This window comes from Leptodactylus fuscus, chromosome 2 (assembly GCF_031893055.1).
Source record: "Leptodactylus fuscus isolate aLepFus1 chromosome 2, aLepFus1.hap2, whole genome shotgun sequence".
Lineage (NCBI taxonomy): Eukaryota > Metazoa > Chordata > Amphibia > Anura > Leptodactylidae > Leptodactylus > Leptodactylus fuscus.
The window spans coordinates 232,019,592-232,042,461 of NC_134266.1; the positions used below are offsets into that span (position 1 = coordinate 232,019,592).

Sequence of the window (22,870 nt, forward strand, 5' to 3'; positions counted from 1 at the left end):
TTTTTTATGCTTTTATGTCTATATTTTTTGGTAATTAATGCTGAAGTGTATAAAGCCACAATTTGTACGTCATCGTTTTAATATAATCCTTCCTAGTCAGTTCTACTCAATAATGTAACTCATATATTTATTGCTTTCAATTTCATATGTGAGAAATCATGAATCCTATATTTTGTCATAATGAATAAACTGCAAGTAATATAACAGTTGAACCGAATATCAACTTTATCTTTTGCTTTCACATTTATTTCTGCAGGGGTGGGATGTGGGGGCTTTTCTGTCACAGGGTTTAATATAGAACTGGTCATGGTCTTAGGTAAATTGTGGGGAAGGGATTTTATATGTTGGGTTATCTGAGACATTTTATATATTGTATAGATAGTAGGGGATCAACTGACTAAACTGGGAAGATCTAGGAACATTTCGATGCTTGTGTGTGCACAAACATAAGCATCTGAACTGATGATGTAGCAGAGCTGAGTTTGCAATGTAACAACTTAACATTCTATATGGCTGTTGGTAAATAGGCCAGTTATGGTGCATAGATAAGGGGACAGATAAGTGAGAAATCCATCTCTGTCCTATCTATCTATCTATCTATCTATCTATCTATCTATCTATCTATCTATCTATCCATATATCTACCAACCTATCTCTCTAAACAGATATAAAATGCAGACACCAAACCATATAACATAGACAGCCCATGTAACAGCCCAAAATGTCTTCCATTTCCAGGGGTCTATAATATTTCATAGAAGATCAAATCTATTCTGCAAATACATAGATGAAAATGACCTACCTGGGAATGACCTTTGATCCTGAAATTTCTGTTCCAGAGTCCTAAGTCAATAGGATGACCTATATAGTAAAACTAACCCAAAGAGCTGAAGGTATACACCCCTCACACAGTCAAAAAATGTTCTCTTGGTGTGTAAATTTCACCTAAAGACTTGAGCCCTGAGAAAATAATTCCATTGTGTTATCTGCAATCTGGCCTGAGATCTATTTACAGTAGGGACAAATGCTTGGAATAAGTTAAGGGGACCATAAAACTTTATGGCACTTCCGTTACACGTTGCAGACAAAAGAACAGCTTCCTGATATTGGAAGCCTTTGAAGATGAATCCTAGACCTGAAACTTGTTGTTTTATCTTTTTTTATATAAAAAACAAAAAAAACTTTGCAAGTCTTCAGTAGGTGATATCTTTTTTTAATCACAGATTGTTGAAAAATCAGAGCTAGTGGACGTTTTATGGCCGGCCTGTAATTACCTTGTACTGGGCTTTGCTGCTTTTTGATGTTGTCAGGTATATAGATCATTTTGTCAGACTGGATTCTCTATGTGCAACTGTCATGTTCTTCAGAGGTCTCTGTCATGGTGGTGACATCACCCTCCTAATTTCGATTACCCCCAAATTTTCTCAAATGATGTATAATTTGTATAAAAAAAGAGGAAAGTTTAGATTTTTTCCCCCAAACATACTTATTTTTTTTGTCGTAGAAAAAGCACATTTGTATAATCAACTAAGTACATGTGTGTGTGTGTATATGTCTACATATGTGTGTATGTGTGTGTGTGTGTTATATATATATATATATATGTGTGTGTGTGTGTGTGTGTATATGTATATGTATGTGTTTATATGTGTATAGGTGTGTGTGTGTGTGTATACGTATATGTATCTCTCACTATATATATATATATATATATATATATATATATATATATATATATATATATATATTTCATATAAACCTAGTTTATGACTTACATTAGCAGGTCAACCTGCAGTCCTGTGCAGAATCACAGTGATCTGACCAATCTGACCATAAGTTGTGCTAAAGGAAAAAAAATCTCATATATATATATATATATATATATATATATATATATATATATATACACACACAAAATAATCCACTCACTCATGGTCAGTCACACATTGACACTTAAGCTTCATGTTACATACATATTGCTTAGGGACTGTACATACCACAAACTGCTCAATCTGACCCTCACTTTACACCATAAACCCCTTTATAATAATACAATGTACACAATCTCAATTCCAAGCAGACTAGCCTATTAAACCCCATATCTTTAGTCCTAGTGCCCCGACTGTATAATACCCCCCACATATTAACCCTAGCAGCCCAGGGCTCCTCCACTTCCATCTCCGTGCAGCTGCCTCTGAATAATGCAGCAATGACTTCAGACTAAAATTCTGACTCATCCTGCAGACTAAATAGTAAAAAATGTATGAAAATTCTTGATAGGGAAAAAGGCCACTTACCTTTCCTGTAACAAGTGTGACCTGTATTTTAGTAAGGTTAGCTAGGCACACATTAATACAGATTTTAAGTCCATGACTGCATTTAGTATAAGAGAGAACATTAGGGCAAATACTTCTGGCTTCTATGTGAATTTAGTAGTTTAAAAGTTTTGAAAGGTTATTTATGTGGATGGCCATAAGGAAGGACCCTGAATGGTTCTCCTGGAGCACGTGATGTCATTAAAGTAAGTTTTATGGTTTGGGGGAGCTGACAAAGCTACAATGTATTTACATCATATATAATCTTAACTGTCCACCATCGCAGCTGCTGGGTCTCTTTAATGCTGGGACAGTGGGACAAGGCAGTTAGTAGGATTACGTCGCCTCCTGAAAGCTCATCTGCCAAAAAGACCCCAGGCAAATCCACCAGGTTCTCAGTCTTTATTTTTTTTGCCACTGAGGATTTTTTGAAGGTAAACTTATTATATTTAGAATGGGTTGTGTCATGCTATTGTGCCAGTTCATACAGTGGATGTATTTCCTATTGGGTTTGTAGTGTATAGTGATGATATGTAAGGTTTGGGATTTTGTTCTGGGGGTCTATTTAGGATATAGATTGGAAACTCAGGACTTCATAGCATAAGGTTGGGGAAATTGGAGAGAATAATCTATAGAAATGTTTTGTAGAGGTTGGGTACACACGAAGGTGAGTTTATGAAGCATTGAGATGTGTGAAGAAGTAGGTGCTAAAAGTTTGTAGGCATCAAGAAAGTTTGTGGTACATGCGCAATATCAAGGAACATTTATCAAGATGTCTGTAGAATTAACTCTACCTGGTACAGGCTTCTACCTAGCAAGGTGAGGGACTAATGCAAAGCATGGGACACATGAAGCCCACTGCTGGTGTATTCTACACACATACAAAGCCAGGGATCTGGCAAACCACTTGCAGCCTAATATTAGTATTGGGATACTGTCTCATGCACTTAGTCCTATCTAGTCACAATCCTTACCATATGTTTCACTTACTCAAACGCTCCTTATCCCCAAAGTCATTAGTAAGGAGTCCTCCAGGTGAGCTCTGACTGGTGTGCAGCCTCAACAAACGAGTTTTCCTTTTTGAGGCTGCTGTTGTAAATACTTTAGATATTTTCAGCATGGTTTCAGGCCAAATGTACATCAAAGGGTGTAATGTAAAGACAAAGAGCACACAGATGTGGTACAGAAAGCTTGAGAAAGATAGGATGAGCAGACATGCTTAGATAGATAGAGAGAGATAGAAATATAGAGAAGTAGATAGATAGATAGATAGATAGATAGATAGATAGATAGATAGATAGATAAATAGATAATTCTGCATGCTGCATAGATGGATAGATAGGGGTGAACAGAAATACTTAGATAGATAGATAGATAGATAGATAGATAGATAGATAGACAGATAATTATACATAGATACATAGGTGGATAAGTCAAGTGTATAGATGGATAAATGGATAGATTGAGAGATAGATAGATAGATAGATAGATAGATAGATAGATAGATAGATAGATAGATAGATAGATAGATAAGACGAATGGGAATATTTTGTTTCGATGTTACTTCAGGTATTTGGTGTGCAAGCAATAGACTAATTTAATTTCAACCAATAAAATAATTAAAATGTTATATATATATATATATATATATATATATATATATATATATATATATATGTAATGTGTGTACATAGATATGCAAATGCAAATTTGTAAAAAGTTCTAACATTAACTTTGCCCCTATTATGTGCAGACCACGTCTTACTCCTTCCCACTCCTTCTGCTATTATTGGGCTGTGATATAGATGCCACCTCCATCAGGGACCCCCAGCACCAGAGCAGTGAGGGGGTCACACTGGGTTTAATTAATTGGGCTAATTTTACAAGGATTGATGCCTCATTACCACAATTTATTCATTGTAAGTCCAGAAAAATAAACTGTGCACATGGTACAGACGTGGAAGTGTGAGAGGCTTTAATATCTTAATTCAGATATTATTTCACCAAAATGACACCCTATGAAAAACAGGATTGATTTCTCCATATCCAAAAACCTCAAAGTCGCAGGTGAAAAGACAAAAGTGCCAAACAGGAGATTCTGTAAATAAAACGCATGAACAAATAAATAATAGAATAAATACAATAAAGCTGAATAATAACAATAATACAAGAATCACAGATTACATTTGTACACTGAAGGGATCACATGAAGGAGATCACACAGGTTCTTATCCCTTTCGTGTTGGATTCTCCTTACAATGTATGAGAGGTGTCCTGCACATGGAGGTATAGAGAGGACTGGAGGTGGTGGATTCATGACTCAGCTCCAGTATTACACATGTAGGAGTGTCTGGCATAAGTACAAGAAAGAAATATTACTGTAGAACAAGGGGGCAGGGACTTGGATAGGAACCTGGCAGTGTGGCAACATTGGCATGGAGAACTACACACGGATCTGTTTCCACTTTCAGTACATGACACCTATAGCAGGAGAACATTATCACCATTAGTAATCTATAGTCTGTGACATTACAAACAGACTATTACAAACTAGTAGCTTACAAGGTAAACAGTAGGTAAAAAATATTACAACTATTGCATAAAGCATTGCTGAAGAACTTAACTTGCACAACATGGTTGTATTGGGTGTTTTTTTCTGTGATTAATTCTACTACATAATACTTACTAGTAATATATACAGTAGCTAGTAGTAACTTATGTAATATAGGACAGGACAACTATATCACACACTACATAATAGTATCTGTATTTCACTACAATGGCTTCTCCATTATATACTACATTATTACATATAAGAAATATAGGAATGTCCTCTCACCTCTCCCTGCCCTCGTACACTTCTATACTGAATTATAAAACATACATTCAATCCATACAAGGTTTATTGATAGAACTGCAGCCTTGTATAGACTATGTTAGAAAACATTTAAATAAATATATATATATATATATATATATATATATATATATATATATATATTTATAAAACTAAATATGTATACACTGAATTATGAACAATCATCATCCTAACCTTGGGTCCAATAACAAAAAAAAAAAGTTATCTTCTTCATCTCCAGAACACTAAACGACTAACACCAACTACCTTCTGCACCCAACTACCCCTGAGTGCAAATTGGTTTCATAGCAAATGCTATATGTCCATGCACATGACCTAGAAAACACCATAACTAGAGGTCTGCTCTTTGGCAAAATCACTTGACCAAGAATTGTCAAGTTCATGATCAAATCCTTTTACAAGAGGGTTGCCGTACAGTATGGATTGATCCATTTGAGCTTGGTAATACTTGTAGCCTGGGACATGTATACCATAGTAGTAGACCACATGGTTCTGTTAGGACTCATTGACAAAAGGAGTCCAGTTCAAGTTGGCAGAACATTGGTTTTCAATGGAAAGTTAGGATGCTATCAAGATTATTCACAGAGGTGCACACAGAAAGGTGGACCCCAATCCAGAGGCCCTCTTATGGTGTTGGGTCATGCCAGTATGACTTTGTGCTTCTTCATTTCCTTTCTGTTACCCGTGTGCCAAGACCTACCAATTTTGCCTACTTATGTTTCAGTTCTTATGGAAAACAATACTATCACAAACTTTGATTGGAACCCATGGCAAATGCATGGGATTTTTTTATGGCCCATATACCCTGGTATTACAAGCACTGTGCACCTTGTAAAAAATGAGGTGGAGGTAGAATAAGCTAGTGGGGCATACATTTGCATTTAGGTTAGAGTTACTAGGCAAGCCTGTCACCGGCATCCTGTCCATGTCTATTTAGTGTAGGTGGCATGTGTTAGCAAGTTGTCTTGTATTCTGGTGTGTCTTGTCTATAATGATAAGGTATTATTGCAGTATTATATTGTGTTATAGCCAGGTTGCTTCTCATCTGTTTACAATGTGATACCATTACTGTAAGATGTGATTTTGCTATGTGATAATATTCCATAATTCTGACATTTTGTTCTTATCCTGTGTAAATCTGTAGCAGAATAAATACATTTAATTTAACAGATTTTACTGTTCTTTCCAAATATGAAATGTAAAGCTTCATTTTCATTGGGCGATCCTAGACAGGGTGAGTGTAGAGCGATGAGAAATACGTAGATCAGTGCTCATTCACATTAGACTATTTACATAGGCCGATACAAAGTAAATGGAGAGGTACGATTGATACTGCAAGCATTGCTCCCCCACTTGGCTGCATTTATCTGCAGTACATCCCAGGTTACAAAGGGCGATGTGCTACTTATAAACTTGTATCTTTTGTACTATGTAAAATGAGTATTTTCTTGTTGGACAGCTGATCGGCAGCACAACTCAACAGGAAAATTATTGGGAATGAGCCTTCCTAAACTTGCCTGTTCCTGAAATTTGCCCTGATTATTGGGTTATGTAGAAGCCTCTTTCATGTAGCCATTAATCTTAAATCTGGATGAGTCAACCAAATCTGGGCACCCAAAGTGCCAACCAATGGGGGAAACACAATGATGGGCACTGGTTGTTATTGGCCTAATTACACAGAGCGATTGGGGAGGAATGATCTCTGTTGTGACTATTTCTCCCCCATTCTACTGCATGGATTATCAGTATCACAGATCTGGTTACATAGGGTGATGTGCGGCCGATGATCTGGATTTTTTAATCCTGAATAAAAGATGCCATTGACTGACCAGCAAGGGATTGCTCTTTGTTCATCTGCAGGAATATTAGACTATCACACATTGGTGACAATAGCCATCAATATCTACCAATCTAATAGGGTCTTTGGGTAGTTGTTGGCCCACTGCCATTTCGGCCAACACTGATTCCTCTTGACTACCCTATAGATTTGCCAGAGTTGGCCAAGTGTGTATGTATTCTGTATGGGAGGAGGAATACAGTTCTTGCCAGACACCTTTGAAATCCAAAATGATGACCATTCTGTTCCCCAGCATCTGCCATAAGAGGAAAGCTGAGCCCCCCACCCTTATACATTGATGAAATTTGTGGGTTCAGCCACTATTAATCTAATGTGTATGGCTGCTTAAAGGGGTTTTCCTAGGAAGGCAAGTTACAGATAGGTGAAAACTTGAGGATCAGTGGGGCTCTGACTGCTCAGACCACTGATCCGGGAATGGGGGACTTTCATCAGCCATTCTGAATGGAATGGTGATGAGGCCAGAGATAATGGGAGTGCCACAGGTAGCCAAATTATGGCTTTTTCTTAGGAAAACCTCCTTTAACTTGTTGGTACCTTCCTCTAACCACTTTGCCTGACAGCCAACACCTTGGGCACAAACCCCACATAGCTATGCTCCTGTATGTAGATCATAAATATGCTGCGAACTAAACTAAAGCATACTTGTAAAGTACGTGCCATATTTTCTGGACTCCATTTGTATGTACTTCAACATTTGATACGAGCTGTGAAGGCATTTCAGTAAATCTAATTTAGGCCTTTACCATTCTAACATGTCCATCTGGTACGTCACATAGTCTATACCCCCCATATTATGTAGACAGGATCTACTCTGTTGGGCAGTTTTGGGTATGTGCTGTCTCCTTCTTCTTACTTCCTTTTTTTCCTATGCTGAAAGCACTGCATAATGTCACATATTGTATAATCTGGTAATATGGCTATATACCTGACAAGTAATAGTAGGTGTGAACACAGATAAAGTGGGACGTAGAGGCACTACATGGATAGCTAGGGCTAAGTATTGTATACATATGGTATTGAGGAATTAGACATGTAACCTAACCTGGTTGTTAAAGAGGATTTCTAGGCTAAAAGTATTCATGGCCTATTGTAACGATAAGTCACTAATATCAGACTGTTGAGGGTCTGACGCCTGGCATCTCCATCTATTATCTGTTCTTAGCATTGTATGCACAGGGAACGGAGCAGGTAGCAATGGACTCTGTGTAGTCCTATACAAATACATGAGAGCTGATCTGCAGTACCTGGTCTGGCCACTACACAGAGAACGGAGCTGTCTACTGAACACAGCTAAACAGTGGTGGTGCCAGATGTCCACCCCACCCCCTTCCAAAATGATATTAATGTCCTGTTCTTAGGGTCTTAGGGTAGGTTACCAATATCTGTAACCCCTTTAAAGGCAATATTTTTTAGTACTTTATCCTCAAGGTGAACACTATTACATAATGTCCATGTAGTCCCTATAAGTATTCATTGTAGTTGAACCAACACAAGTAGATAACGTGCTGAAAAGTCTGCACTTCTTGGCACTTGTCTTATTCTTCACTGGGTCATTGTCTGAAGCTGGTGTTATACGTGAGGTACAGGTCACCCCATAGCTAATATATAGTCACCGGGGCTATAGTAGTGTGAGTGTACACTAAGCTAATGTTTTAAGGTGCCTATGCACATAATTAAGTGGAAGGTTAAAGGAGTCAACCACCAACAAAATCAGTTGTACGCCTCTTATGTGCTGTTGTAGAGGTTGATAGTGACATAGTGACTATACCTTTTATATCTCAAAGAGATGCTTGGTGCCGCTGGGATGTGGCCGCATCTGTATGAGCAGCTGTATTCACATGTAGGCATTGTACATTGTGACCTGTCAGTCTTTATGTCAGGAAATTACACTTGGTGGTGACCACAGATTAAGACTAAGACCCTAGATTGTGGAAATGTATCTTTTTTTATTGCAGATTTTGCGGCGTTTTTTTGAGCCATAGCCAAGAATGGCTACAAAAGGAATGAGCAATATATAGGAAGTTCTTATACTTCTCCCTTCTGCTCAATCCGCTCCTGGCTTCTGTTCAAAAAAAACGGAGCAAAATCTGCAACAAAAAAAGTTGCATTTCCGCAACATGGGGCCTTAGCCTAAAACTGGTGCTTTGCCAGGCACAGCCATGATATGAGTGCACCAAACAGCTAGTCTGCATATGGATTCAAAGTTTATTTTCTCCACAGCAGATTGCACTTTGACACAGAAATGTATGTCTATGTAAATCAATGTCACTAACAGCCCCTTATAACAGCACAGAAGTAGTTTAGAAGACATTTTGGTGCTGGTAATTTCTCTTTAAACACTGAATAAGCAATCTAAAACCTGATACATCTACGTGGAACTACAAAGAGTTAAACTTTACTGAGACATGGTAAGTATGCCAGGTTCCTGGTGTAAATGGGTGAAAATATGGCCGCATGGCCCTTTTGTTATGCCAAAGATGCGCCACGTTGTTCCTTCTATGCCCTACATACTACTTTTTCTGGAAGTGTGGAAGCGTGCGGCAGAGATCAATGCAGGGCGGGGATAGAGCCTCAATAATAAAGGAGGATCCCGCGTCAGTCAGGTACTTGATTAAGATTGATGACCGAATGCCAGTCTTAATAAATTCCCCCAATATATGTATATTATAACTGGTCTATCTATCTATCTATCTATCTATCTATCTATCTATCTATCTATCTCCTATCTATCTATCTATCTATCTATCTATCTATCTATCTATCTATCTCCTATCTATCTATCTATCTATCTATCTATCTATCTATCTCCTATCTATCTATCTATCTATCTATCTATCTATCTATCTATCTCCTATCTATCTATCTATCTATCTATCTATCTCCTATCTATCTCCTATCTATCTATCTATCTATCTATCTATCTATCTATCTATCCATCCATCCATCCATCCATCCATCTATCTATCTATCATCTATCTATCTATCTATCTATCTATCTATCTATCTATCTATCTATCATTTGTGCTATAGTATTCCATGTACAGTATCATTGATTGGTTAGAATAATCAGGAAGTGTTACATTTTACTGATCATTTTGGTAGAAATCCTCAACTTAGATCAACCAAGGTGTATGACCATCCTTAGACCTGTAGCCGGACAAGCTGAAGGGTTTCAGCATGCACACCATAGTCATTGACTCCTAACCTTCAGCGTGGATGTTTGTTGGGTGAACTATCATTAGTTAATGGCTTCCTGTCCATGACCGCCATTATCGATAAGAAGATCGAAGAAATCCTAAGCCGCTCACTTCCCATTGTGGGTTGTTGTTAAATGGTCCACCAACAACCTAAAGGCCCTATTACACTGGCTGACACTGGGCAGGACAAGTGCTAGTCTACAAGAAATACATAATGTGTATGACGTCTGCTGGATGCTTCCCAGCTTTGATCATTGGGGTATTATGAATCTGTCATAATACTTGTCTTGTATCAAAATAAGTGGCGCTAGTAATGTCTTACAGCAGCTTATATTCTGCACGTATAATAAAATAACAAGATATATGTTGTCTAACTCCAGGCCATGTGATTTCTGGAGCTCTTGCCGTCTTTTCTCATTAGAAAAAAGTCGTAAACTTTTTAAGACCTCATGCATAGAACCGCATGTGCGGCCAAGTAGCTTCTAAACTGAAGCCACTGGGAAGACATTTGGATGACATCAGAGAGTCATCCAAGTACTTTCTGAACTCCATAAATTTCAATGGAGGGGTTCAGTTCTGTTCCAGTTTCACGGAGCAGGATAGGACCTGCTCTATAATAGAGCATTGGCCCCCAGTGGAAGAGCCTCGGACTGCTGGCTCAGTGGTATTCAGGAGGATTTAGGGAGGGTTCACACGGTGTAACGTGCCGCGTGATGTGGCACGTAGACGCCGCGTGACCTTTTGCGGGCCGTTCACGCTCCCATTGATTTCAATGGGAGCGGGGATCGTATGCGCCGCGCTATTTTGCGTCCGTGATGTTGCGGCAGCAAAATAGCAAAATAGCGCGCTGCATACGATCCCCGCTCCCATTGAAATCAATGGGAGCGTGAACGGCCCGCAAAGGCTCCCGCGGCGTCTACGTGCCACATCACGTGGCACGTTACACCGTGTGAACCCTCCCTTAGAGTAGTTTTCACTTATTTCTTTCAGACCTAAAGCCAGGAGTGGTTTCTAAAGGAATGGTAACTATAAAAGAAACTCTTATACTTCTCGTTTCTACTGGATCCACTTCTGGCTTCATCTTAAAAAGAAACTACATTAAAAACAGTGATAGCATTCTTCTAAAAGTGATGCTTGTGTAAAGTGGGACTATAGCATGCATCAATAGGGCAAGTCTTTATAAGAGTTCTGTTTAGTAATTATTTGTTTCTTTCTACAACTTCTGATAATAGTTTCTTTAGTCAAAAAATTTCAGTTCCGTGTCAGAATTTACGACAGTCATGGCTTATACCCCGTCACTGAGCAGGAGGTAAGAAGCTTCTAGTCAGAGATGGAATGGCCCACCAAGTTACCAAAGGATCTTCTGATGGGTCCAAACTCCCAAAGGTCCATATAAGGCCTAACTGACATGTATATAGTACAGTGGCGGCCAAAAAAAATGCACCACCAGTGGATTGTGACAAATGTATGTGATGTGTATAAATTGAGTCCCTACAAACGATACGTATACCTCCTACTACGAAATCGACTGAAAAATGTCACGTGACATCATGTACAAAATTGCCCAATACTCGTCATCCAGGCGAGAAGAGGATAGAAATGGAAAAAGACAAGAAATCATTTTCGCTACAATCATTACATTTTGTGAAATGGTGCAGATTTTTTGGCCGCCACTGTATATCACGTATGTTTGGCATTATCATTGCCGTGGATGTCATTTGGACCCATTCATTTCAGTGTGTTGATTCAGACATCAGTATTTGTTGTTGACCATAGACCATAGGTCCACAAAAAAAAAAAACAATGGAAGCACATAATTTTTTTCCACTGGTGACTACACCAATGAAAGTCTATAGGTCTATTAAAAAAAAAAAAAATAACTGATTATATCCATGTTTCATCCTTTTTTCACAGTCCAAAAGACATAGAAACTATAAAAAATGAAATAAAATACAAATGTTATAATGTGATTTCCAAAACCGTTGTGATTTTAGAAATTGCAGCATGTCAATTACTCCTATGGAAATGCCAGTGTTTTCCCTATAGGAGGCAGAAAGTTTGCAGAGGAAATCTCTGTAGACTTTCTGTAAAAAGCGCTGCAGGAAAAAACGCTATGCGTTGCCTTGTGGGGCCTTCGCCTCAAGGTCTCTTTGCAGCAATCACTTGATTAGAATGTTTTCAATATACGTCCTACATAGAGATGTATGAGTCCTGTATAGGTGGAACGTGGGAATCATCACCCTTGATGGGCCAAAGTTATCCCAGTCCAGTACTGCTTTTAATGCATGCAAATACTAAGGATAAAATCGGATCAGGTCCCTTTAATTGCACATAAAACATAATTTGCTTGTTTTCCCATATTCTTGGGCTCTCATATCTTCAATACATTCACCTTATCCAATTAATCTTAGATACAGGCAGTTGTATGAACATAGTAAGAGTCAATGCTAGAGACCTGGGTCATTTTCCTTATCGCAACGTGCCCTTGTGCTTAGTAAGTATAGTGAGACACACTTCATTTACCACCTGGTAATCTCATTTTTAAGTGTCTGGGAATGGAGCCAAAGCTTTATCATTATTACAACAACAAGTATAAACATGACTGCAAGGTTTCGTGAAATATACCTTTCCATTTTCCAATGAGAGACAGCTAAGAAGTAGTTAAATGCCAAGATTTATACGTTTCGGAAATATTTTCCTCCTTTAGTCCCTAGAATCCTATTTTCAACCATCCATTAGAGGAAACAGTTCCCACCACACATTTAATTAAATCCAGCTACGTATGAGGTTGTCTATGGCCCAACCAGCAGATATTAAACTCGTGTACTAAGCGCTCATTCACACAGTGATACAGCTGACAATTGTGAGTGTTAGTGACTTGTATCAGGAGACTATGGTTCAGCTATCGGTTAATATGCATAGTGGAGCCAGTGTACAAACATTTAGCTCCAAATTAGAGTACATTAGTGTCGTGCGTTCAGAATATTTTAGGTTAGGTCTATTTGGAGACTTACCCAAATGAAAATGATGACCCTTAGACATGTGCACACTTGGTTTGGTCAAGCATGCATGCATTCTCATTAGGAAGAGGGGAATAAGCCAATGCCAATCACAGACATCAGCGGTCCTTGACATTACACAGTAGGCTGGAAGAGGCCTGAACAGATTGGGGACCCGGGGGAGGTGAGTATCCTGTATACCGCAGGTTAAGAACTAAACAAGTTACTGTATGAGAAACTTATTACTATAGAAATTGCAAGACACCCGTTCTTTGAAACTTAAAAGAAGAATGCCAAAGTGTTTTTCCCATTCCAAAGTGATGGCACTGGGACTCCCAACAATAGTGATACCAAAGGAACCAAGGTCTGTTTGGCTTATACTCTGCATAGACAGATAATGGAATGTATCACCTACATTTTTTGCTCGATAAGACCAGTTACCGGCATATACTTTCTAATAATTTTTCATTTTCTGATTGTGGACTTTTACATTTTTTTTAATACACCCATATGCCTGAATGGCCAATAACGGTATTCAGAGATATGCTTTAAAGCAGCCACAGGGACCATAGTAACCTATATACTGAGGATATTCATTGACTTCTACAGAAGATTGTTCTAGTTATGCTGTGACGTGCAAAGGTCATTGTGCAGGAAGGGGGAGGACAAGAGCTGTAACTGTCATCTATAAGGAATTGAGGATTCTTTGCAGTGCCGCACCTCCCATGAGGCGACCTGAAGCGAGCGTTTCAGGCGGCGCTATGCCACGGCCTCAGGGAGGGCGGCATTTTTGCTAACCTAAGCCAGTCCAGGACAAGCTGTCCTGGACTGGCTTAGCACGGAGCGGTGGTTTGGGGAGGCCACTGGAGCAGCGCTGCTCCAGCAGCCTCCCCTCACGCTCAGGCAGAGCGCAGGCAGTCTCTGGGCCTGCTCTCTGCCGGCGAACGGCACTAAGCCCCGCCCCTTTGAGTAACCACGCCCCTTCTGCTAAGCCACGCCCTGCTCCGCCCCCTCCTCCCGGCGGGGGGGGGCAGCTTTCTGTACTTCGCCTCGGGCGGCGAAAGCAGCAGGTTCACCCCTGATCCTTTGTTATTAATTTTATTTATTTCTTTTATTCATATGCTGCCGACATATTCCACAGCGCTTTACAGATGTTGTCATCAGTCACTGTCCCAAGTAGGGTCCACAATCAAAGTTCCTTATATATGTCTTTTTAGTGTGGGAAGAAAAGGAAACCCCTGGAAACACATGGTTGGATTCAAACCCAGCACTTTAGTGTTGCGACAGTGCTGACCACTGAGCCGCCATACTGTGCTCATTTGTATATAGTGAATGCTGAAAAGTGATCTCTACAGAACAAGAAGGACATCGAAATAGGATGTTTAATGATCAGTGTGACAACTGAAATATTTGAAATATAAATATTGACATATAAAATTATAAAAGGCATCACCAAAAATGCGATTTAGGACAATGTTGTGTAACGGTCTGACAAAAAGCGCAGCGTTTTATAGTCCCCACACAAGGGATGGGATTCTAGTAAATCCTATTGATACATTACAGAAAAATATTCACAGCGGAAATGCTGGGATTTCCAAAAATGTTGCGGTTAGAGATGAGCGAGCAGTATTCAACTGAATATGCAATACCATTATAGTCTATGGGGAAAAAACGGGAATGTTGTTCCGGTTTCCATGGAAACCAAAGTTCGACACATTGGATCCTCCAAGTTCAGGAAGTAGCAGGACGAGGAGCACGAGGAGGTTTTCGAATTGAATTTAATGGAATTTTCCTGTGTGGTATTCGACCGATACGAGTATTCATCTCTAGTTGCGGTTTTGGAAATCACAGCATGCCAATTATACCTACAGAAGCACCGGTGGTTTCCTTATTTGTATTATGAAAGTGGAAAGTCTGCTGCGTTTTCAACTTTCTGTGAAAAGTGCTGTGGAAAAACCGTGATGAATTTCCGGCACAGTTTTTCTCATAGCACTTTTTTGCTGCAGCCTGCTACGTGGTGCCTTAAACAATAGGCTGCAACTATTATTACAAGGAGTTTAGGATATCCTGTGTTATTATAGAGTTCAATGTATAATCAGTATGCAATGAGCTCCTGAGCTCCCCTAGTGGTTGCTGGTTGCAGCCAGAATTATATCATGTACTTTATGTCATTACAGAGGACTTATTATTATTATTATTATTATTATTATTATTATTATTATTATTATTGATAATGATGGTGATGATAACGATTATTAATATTTTATTTACATAGCACCAACCTATTCCAAAGCACTTTACAATTCAGAGGGTTCATACAATCAGAGCTGTGTATGATAATGGAGCTCTATTCCCTATAAAGATGTTTCTAAGAATATATCAGCACAGAATTATTTATCTATTCAGATTTAGACTCTAGAATTGGTGTATAGGGGTGGGCACATACTTAAAATTCCCCCCAAAAATCTATGTAGCCACATTTTCTAACCAAATCCCTTTAAAAATAATCGTGTGTGTGTAGTAGGTGCGGAATCTCTTAGTGTTGTGCTCTTGTTTATGGTGTTCCTTATTACTATTAGGTTTATTCTATTCCATCCTCAGCCTCTGTCACTTACAGATGTGATTCCACTGGCTAGTGAACTATTTAAGCTCAGACTTCATTCATTTTTAACCCTCTCTCCTCCTTCATCCTCTGCAGGTTAGAACACATGTTTAATTACTTGTTTGACCTTTATTGTCATATTAAGCAGCTCAGACAACTACAAAGACCTTTATCATTCATGTGCCAGGTATGAGAACATTAATCTTCTACCTACATTTTGTAACCATTAGCAAGCTAGAATGGCTTCTTGTGTGCCAAGCCTTCCTGTATCGTGCTGCTGCTGCTTGGGCAATAGAATATTATTGCATAATAATAATAATAATAATCATCATAATAATAATCGCTCTCTGTATATATCACCATTACATTATTTATTTGTTATCTGTGGATAAAGAAATGAAACTTACTTTAGGTTATGGCTCCACGGTGTGGAAACAGCATTTTGTGGCCATGGCACAAAACACAGTGGAAAAAGCAATGGGATAGATTTATTAAGACTGGCATGTCATATGCCAGTCTTAGTAATGGCACTGGCCTCTTCATAAACCAGTAGCTGCAGATAGCTCCATACTCCGCTTCCAAAACAGACAGGTTGACTGACCCAGGGTAAATGTGTAGGGGCTTGGGAGCTTTCAGTTGACAACTATCTAAGTGGTGCATCTAACTTAGGCCCCATTCACATGGGTAGCGGAGGTGCAGATTTTGGCACCAAGAGTGACGCGGGGAGCCGCGGTACTCTCGGGCCAAAATCCGCCTGCCACGACAGTCGCGGCTTCCCCCTCTGGAGTAGGCTCAAACAAATAGGCACTATTTGTCTCCTTAGAAACAAATACAAACAAATAGGCACTAGTGGTCTCCTTAGAAAGGATTATGACGTGGATTCTGTGCCATAATCTGTCCCCTCTGTGTCCGTGTGAACTAGCCCTTAAGGTCCCATACGCATTAGAGAAAAGTTGACTCATTTTGGCAGGACCAGCCAACAATCTAATAAACATGACAGTCTCCCAACTCTCTGGACAGGTTAACGTTCAACAACAAATCTTTTTGTTTTTCCTGGATATGAACTAGTAGTGTCAGGCGTTAGCCGACTCCCCTCTCCTCATAACAGCATATATGTATACGGGAAGGGGGTGTCACTAAGTATTCTTATTCGGAGGACAGCTATATAAGGTGGATTTAAGGTCACCATTAGTTTGAGTCAAGTATTACGTGTTATGGTCACCTTGTGTATTGTCTCTTGTGATAAAACATCTCAGACATGTCACTGTTATCTTATATAAATACTAAAACAAAGTTCTTGATGGTGTAAAGACCATTCAGACCTCATGTGATGTCACAAAAAACGTCACCTACTTTAGATACCTGTCTCTCCTAATGCTTCTTGTAGTATCTTCTCTGTTTAAAGGGAATAAGAAAATTACCTATTGTTTAAATCACTTTTTATGTAAAAAATATTTTTAAATAAGTTTTGTTTTTGTTATTATTTATGTCTAAAGAAATACCTAAAATTCCTGCAGTTCCCTCTGTGGCCACTAGGGCTAATATAGTTATGTCTTGTTTCCTGGAGATGGGTCATTGGCCATAGATGTAATATTCTGGATTAAAGCAATTGACATCTATTGGGCAGCTTTCTAGGTATGCTCTATGATCTGTACAGGGATCATTGTGCAGAGGGGGGAGTAGATACGCTGTAAAATCACCTATGGTGCATTATATGTCTTATTCAGATATTCTGCTACAAATAGAAATCAGCTATAGAACAGGAAATATAAGCAAATAATTTGACTTAGTGGTTGGTGTGACTACTGTATGATTTTAAGGATTTTTTAAAAGTATATCTTATGGACCATACAAACTCACCGAAAATAGGCCAACATATCTTAAAGCTTAAAAAACTGGTCATTTTCTGGTGACACATTTCTTTTATCCAAATCTAATATGCTCATTCCTTCTTTCTTCAAAGACCAAGATTTAGTGTATCCCCCCACACCTCATACACATACAGACATACATAAAATTAAAACTTATCTAAACTTTATCCCCACTGTAAAATGTAGCATATTCCTATTCCACACACATACATATAATCACTGTAAAACACGTGCATATTACACGTATACACATTATAAACATACATACAGTAAACACATGTACATATACGCATTTCACGCTCATTATGCACATAAGACTCACAACCATACATAGACATCTGCTGCAGAAATGAACATACACTTTCCATACTATCTATCTATCTATCTATCTATCTATCTATCTATCTATCTATCTATATATATATATATATATATGTTACAACAGCTGGTAGAATCTCTGGCTGTAGTAACTTTAAGGGAAATTGTTGCATATAAGATACTATTCAATCTACAGGCAGCATATTATAGAGCAGGAGAGGCTGAATTATATATAGTTCTTTGTGAAAACATAACCATTAAATTCTAAGCTATTTCTATGTTGAATAGTCAAGGAGGTGGTCCTTTCAGTGACTGATAGCCTTCCTTGTAAGCAGCATAAATACAGCAGAGATTTCAATACAGATTCTTTCCACATAAACTATATATAAACCTGCTCAGCTCCTCCTGCTCTATAACATAGGCCTTGCAGATTAAACAGTATTTTCCATGTGACAGGTTCCCTTTAAAGAAACACAAACAGGAACTCCAGAGACCATCATCCTGAGCCCCCTTCATATCCCTACATACATGTACACAGACAAATGCCCATCCCTAGACTATGTATCTTTAGTTATTTGGTTGCATTATAATATTTCCTCTTTTTTTTTTCTCCAAAAGACTTCTTTGAAGCAGATCGCTGTCTGACATCCCTATGTTACTTATTGAGACTCCCATATTCTTGGATCAGAGTATGAGACAGTTATCTGACGATCTTTTTCTCAGTAATGGTTTACTTGCTTGTAACTATTCTATGAGACCTTAAATGGAAAAACCATCTCATTCTTTTCATTATTAGTAAGCTCGTGGTTGGCTTATACATATACACAGCAGCCCATCTGAACAAGCACAGCTTCCCTCTAAGGGCTTATTCACACGTCTGTGTTATATAGACGTGTGATGTCCGTGGTAATCGTAGTTAATCATGTCTGAGAAAAACTGAGCACTGAAGTCTTTTAATCTGTTCAGTGTCTCTGGGGCCATGAAAAAGGTGCAATATGTGCTCTGTAAGTGATTGTTATGGACCCATAAACTTTAATGGATATCTGTAAATTGGCACAGACCAAGCAGGTACTGTGCCTGCTCAGCTCCTGAGTGGGCGCCATCTTCAAAGACTTGATATCTATCAGATGTCAGGAAGGGGTTAAAGAACACTTGTTCCCAATATCTTTTCTCAATGTTATTCTGTTCCTTAGATATTTCTGAAAAATATACTAATAAATTGACAACTGGGTGTTATCATTCTCGGGCAGAACTGTCTCTAGTGTCAGAGGGTATAGGGATAATCCTCCTCCTATCTCTGGTAACGTACAGTTTTTAATATATTAAGAAATTCCTGGAAAAAACTAAAATTGTAGAGTTAGAAGAAAAGATGACGTAGCCTTGTTATAGTGCCGAGAATGCAAGTATTTACCAAACTAGACATGTCAGTAGAACTGTTGTGTCTTCTTTAACTATAGTGTTCATTTTAATGTCATAATTTTAGATGCAAATACAGCAGAAAATATGCAGAACTGCATTAAAACTTCTCCTCTACGATGTCCATATGTGATATAGGAAGTTTGTGTAACAAAATTTGAGCAATGCAAATACCATCCTGCAGGTCACCATTGTCCATTTCTACTAGGAGATTGATAAGAGTGTGCACTTGGGCCTCTATACACTGTGTTCAGGGATGGGACTAGTTACAAATATCCCCCCAGTGACTAGGAACCATACAGGAACCCTGCAGCTTTATACCATTGGACCAGTCGTCTAGTGAATCGTCTGTGATTACTAATTGGTGCAATTTCCTTTTCCACATAATTCAGATGTTTAGCTTTGGATGTTCCTCTGTACAGACCCACAAATCATTCCTAAAGGAACCCTAGTCCAAATAATCCTATGGCCCTTCTGGATCTGGTTGAGTGACTACTGTTGTTGTTCATTTCTTGAGGCCAGTTTCTATCTAAAGTAGCCCAGTAGTTATTGGCACAAAAAAGACAAAAAGGAATAGCTCCTGCATGGTTACTTTTGGAGCAAGCAGGCAAGCGTACTTATCTTTACTGGCTGCTTCACCCCCTGGTTCATGATGTTATCTTTAGGAAGAATGTATATAAAATATATATGTTCACAATGTCACTGGAAACAAAGTTGCCATTATTCACACACCTATGGAGTCACAGGTAGGGTTGAGCGATTGGGAAAGATCGGATCCTGATCGCTGATCGAGCAAATTTCACGATCGCGATTGGGATCGGCGGGAAAATGATCAAAAATCAGATTTTAAAAACGATCCTGAATCTCAAGATCAGCTCAAGCCTACTCCATAAACATAAAGTATCTAGGGTTCAGCTATCGGGATTGGGAAAGATTGGATCCCAATCGGCGATCGAGCAAATTTAACAATCGCGATCGGGATCAGCTGGAAAATTATCAAAAATCAAATTTTAAAAACGATCCTGAATCTCAAGATCAGCTCAAGCCTACTCCATAAACATAAAGTATCTAGGGTTGAGCTATCGGGATTGGGAAAGTTTGGATCCCGATCGGCGATCAAGCAAATTTAACGATCGCGATCGGGATCAGCTGGAAAATGATCAAAAATCAGATTTTAAAAATGATCCTAAAATCTCAAGATTAGCTCAACCCTAGTCACAGGATAGTTCTTTCTACATCAGGATATTGTACAGCTCTGGGTGTTGAGATGACATATCCAAGAATGCAAATCCCCAAACTACCTGCCAAAATGAAACCAGCAAGAAATACTGGAAGATTTCAGCTCTAGAGCCTACAAGATTGTGACTATAGCGCTGGATGGAAAATCAAATATTTCATTTATGATGTGTACAGCATAAGTTCTGTATATTCGTAAAGACGTGTGCAATGTCTTGTAGTTGTATTTGACACGTAGACTGTAACATGATGTCCAGAGGCGGACATGTGCTGTATTCTGTATGGATTTACACTGTGTATTTTAATAGAATGCTGTCTGTCTATTGAGTATATGATTAGATTGGTAAAATACAAACTTGTACTCTTCCCATTGCTTTCCCATAGTTTGCCCTGCTGAATGCAGAAGGATATAAAGCTAGGACCCCATGTTGCGAAAATGTCACGGCAAAAAATGTTGCGTTTTACGGTTCCTGCAAAGTAGATGGAGTTCTGAAAAAATCCGTAGCAAAAATGTTGTGAGTTCAAAACGCTCACGTTCTTGTAGATCGCAGCATGTCAGTTATACCTATGGAAATGCGGGCGTTTTCCCTATAGGTATAATAGAAGCAGAAAGTCCACAGAGGAAAATTCTGCAGACTATCTTTGAAAAACGCTGTTGAAAAAAATGCATTGCGTTTCTGTCGTGGTCTTTTCCGCAGCGTTTTTGGCCTGCGCTTTGCTACGTGGGGAGCCAGTCTGATAGTACTTTGGATCTCAGCATAGAGTGCAGTAGAGTTCTTTTAAAGAGGACTAGAAGATTACTTCTTCTTACGAAGAGATCACATCTGTTGGTCACATGGACATGCTGTAGATCAGTCCCAGTCATTTCAATGGGACTGAACTGTAGCTTTGCCATGTGACCACGTAACCAGATATGAGATCACTTCCCGTGAAGAAGAAAGCAGCCATATCTTTAAGTCCTGCACATCCCCTATAATGTCTGGTATTTTCTTACTTGATGAGTTGCCAAATGACTGAGCCAAAACTGTATACCTGGGAGTATTGGCAATCTGTCATGAGGGCGCACAATGCACGTACTGATGGATTGTATATTTATTACAGGTAGAAAGGAAGAAAAATTAGTAAGAACATTAATAAAGAGTCTTGTAAATTACTAATAATCTTATTTTATATGTAAGCTCAGTGAACGAGTATAAACCAATGTATAGGAGGATCCTGTAGGTAAACATTGAGGAAATATCACATACTTAGGTTTACACTTCCTATTTGGTTTCTATTGTATGTCTACAGATAAGGGTGTCAAGAACCAAATGGTGTGGCCTATTACACCGTGGACTGATCCCTTCTCTCACAATGATAGCCGAGATCTGTAATTGGCTTAGATGATTGGGGTTTGTTCAGGGGCGGATTGAGACCTGAAAGTGGCCCTGGAAATTCTTTAAGGCTGGGGCCCCACATTGCGGAAATGCAGCTGTTTCTGTTGCAGATTTTGTTCCCGTTTTTTGAGTCAAATATCAAGAGTGGCTACAAAAGGAATGGGACATGTATAGGAAGTCCTTATACTTCTACCTTCTGCTCAATCCACTCCTGACTTTGGCTCAAAAAACTGCAACAAAAAAAGCTGTGTTTCCGCAAAATGGGGCTTTAGCCTAAAAGAGCTCCCATTTTATAGGAAGGCTCAGTGCAAGTAGGCAGAGTCAATACATGTACAGCAGGTAGGGTCAGAACAAGTAGCTCCTCCATGATTTACATGGAGGGACAGACCGAAGTCCTATGTACACTCACAGTCCACTGACTACTCTACAACTCCCTCAGGATTGGCACCAACTCCAGAGGAGCCCAGGGCAGGTGTAACTTAAAAAAAATATAAAACACATTCCCTGGCGCTCTGGTGTCCACTGCCACAGGTCATATTTGGCCATACACCACGCTTTGGTCCTCCTATGCACCCCATGAGACCGCTGAGGCCAATCAGCATCCTCAGCAGTCATTGGAGAGGGACTGGTAACGTATGTGAGTGACATCAATGGTCCCTCTCCAGCAACCATCTAATTGGCCTCAGCAGTCATGTGGGGTGCAGAGAGAATGAGGTACAGTGTGACCGAACAGGCTGCTGTGTCAGACACTGGAATGCTGGGGACAGGTCAGTAGGGTTTTCTTTTCTTAATGTTACAACTTTT

General features: G+C 39.2%; 2 protein-coding genes across 3 annotated transcripts in view; both read left to right on the forward strand.

The window, feature by feature from the left end:
- Window positions 1-22,870, forward strand: part of HOXC4 (homeobox C4) — a 71,053-nt gene that overhangs the window by 16,327 nt on the left and 31,856 nt on the right. The gene's annotated exons all lie outside the window — the stretch shown is intronic.
- HOXC5 (homeobox C5) overlaps window positions 1-22,870 on the forward strand; it is a 53,556-nt gene that overhangs the window by 1,947 nt on the left and 28,739 nt on the right. The window lies entirely within an intron of this gene.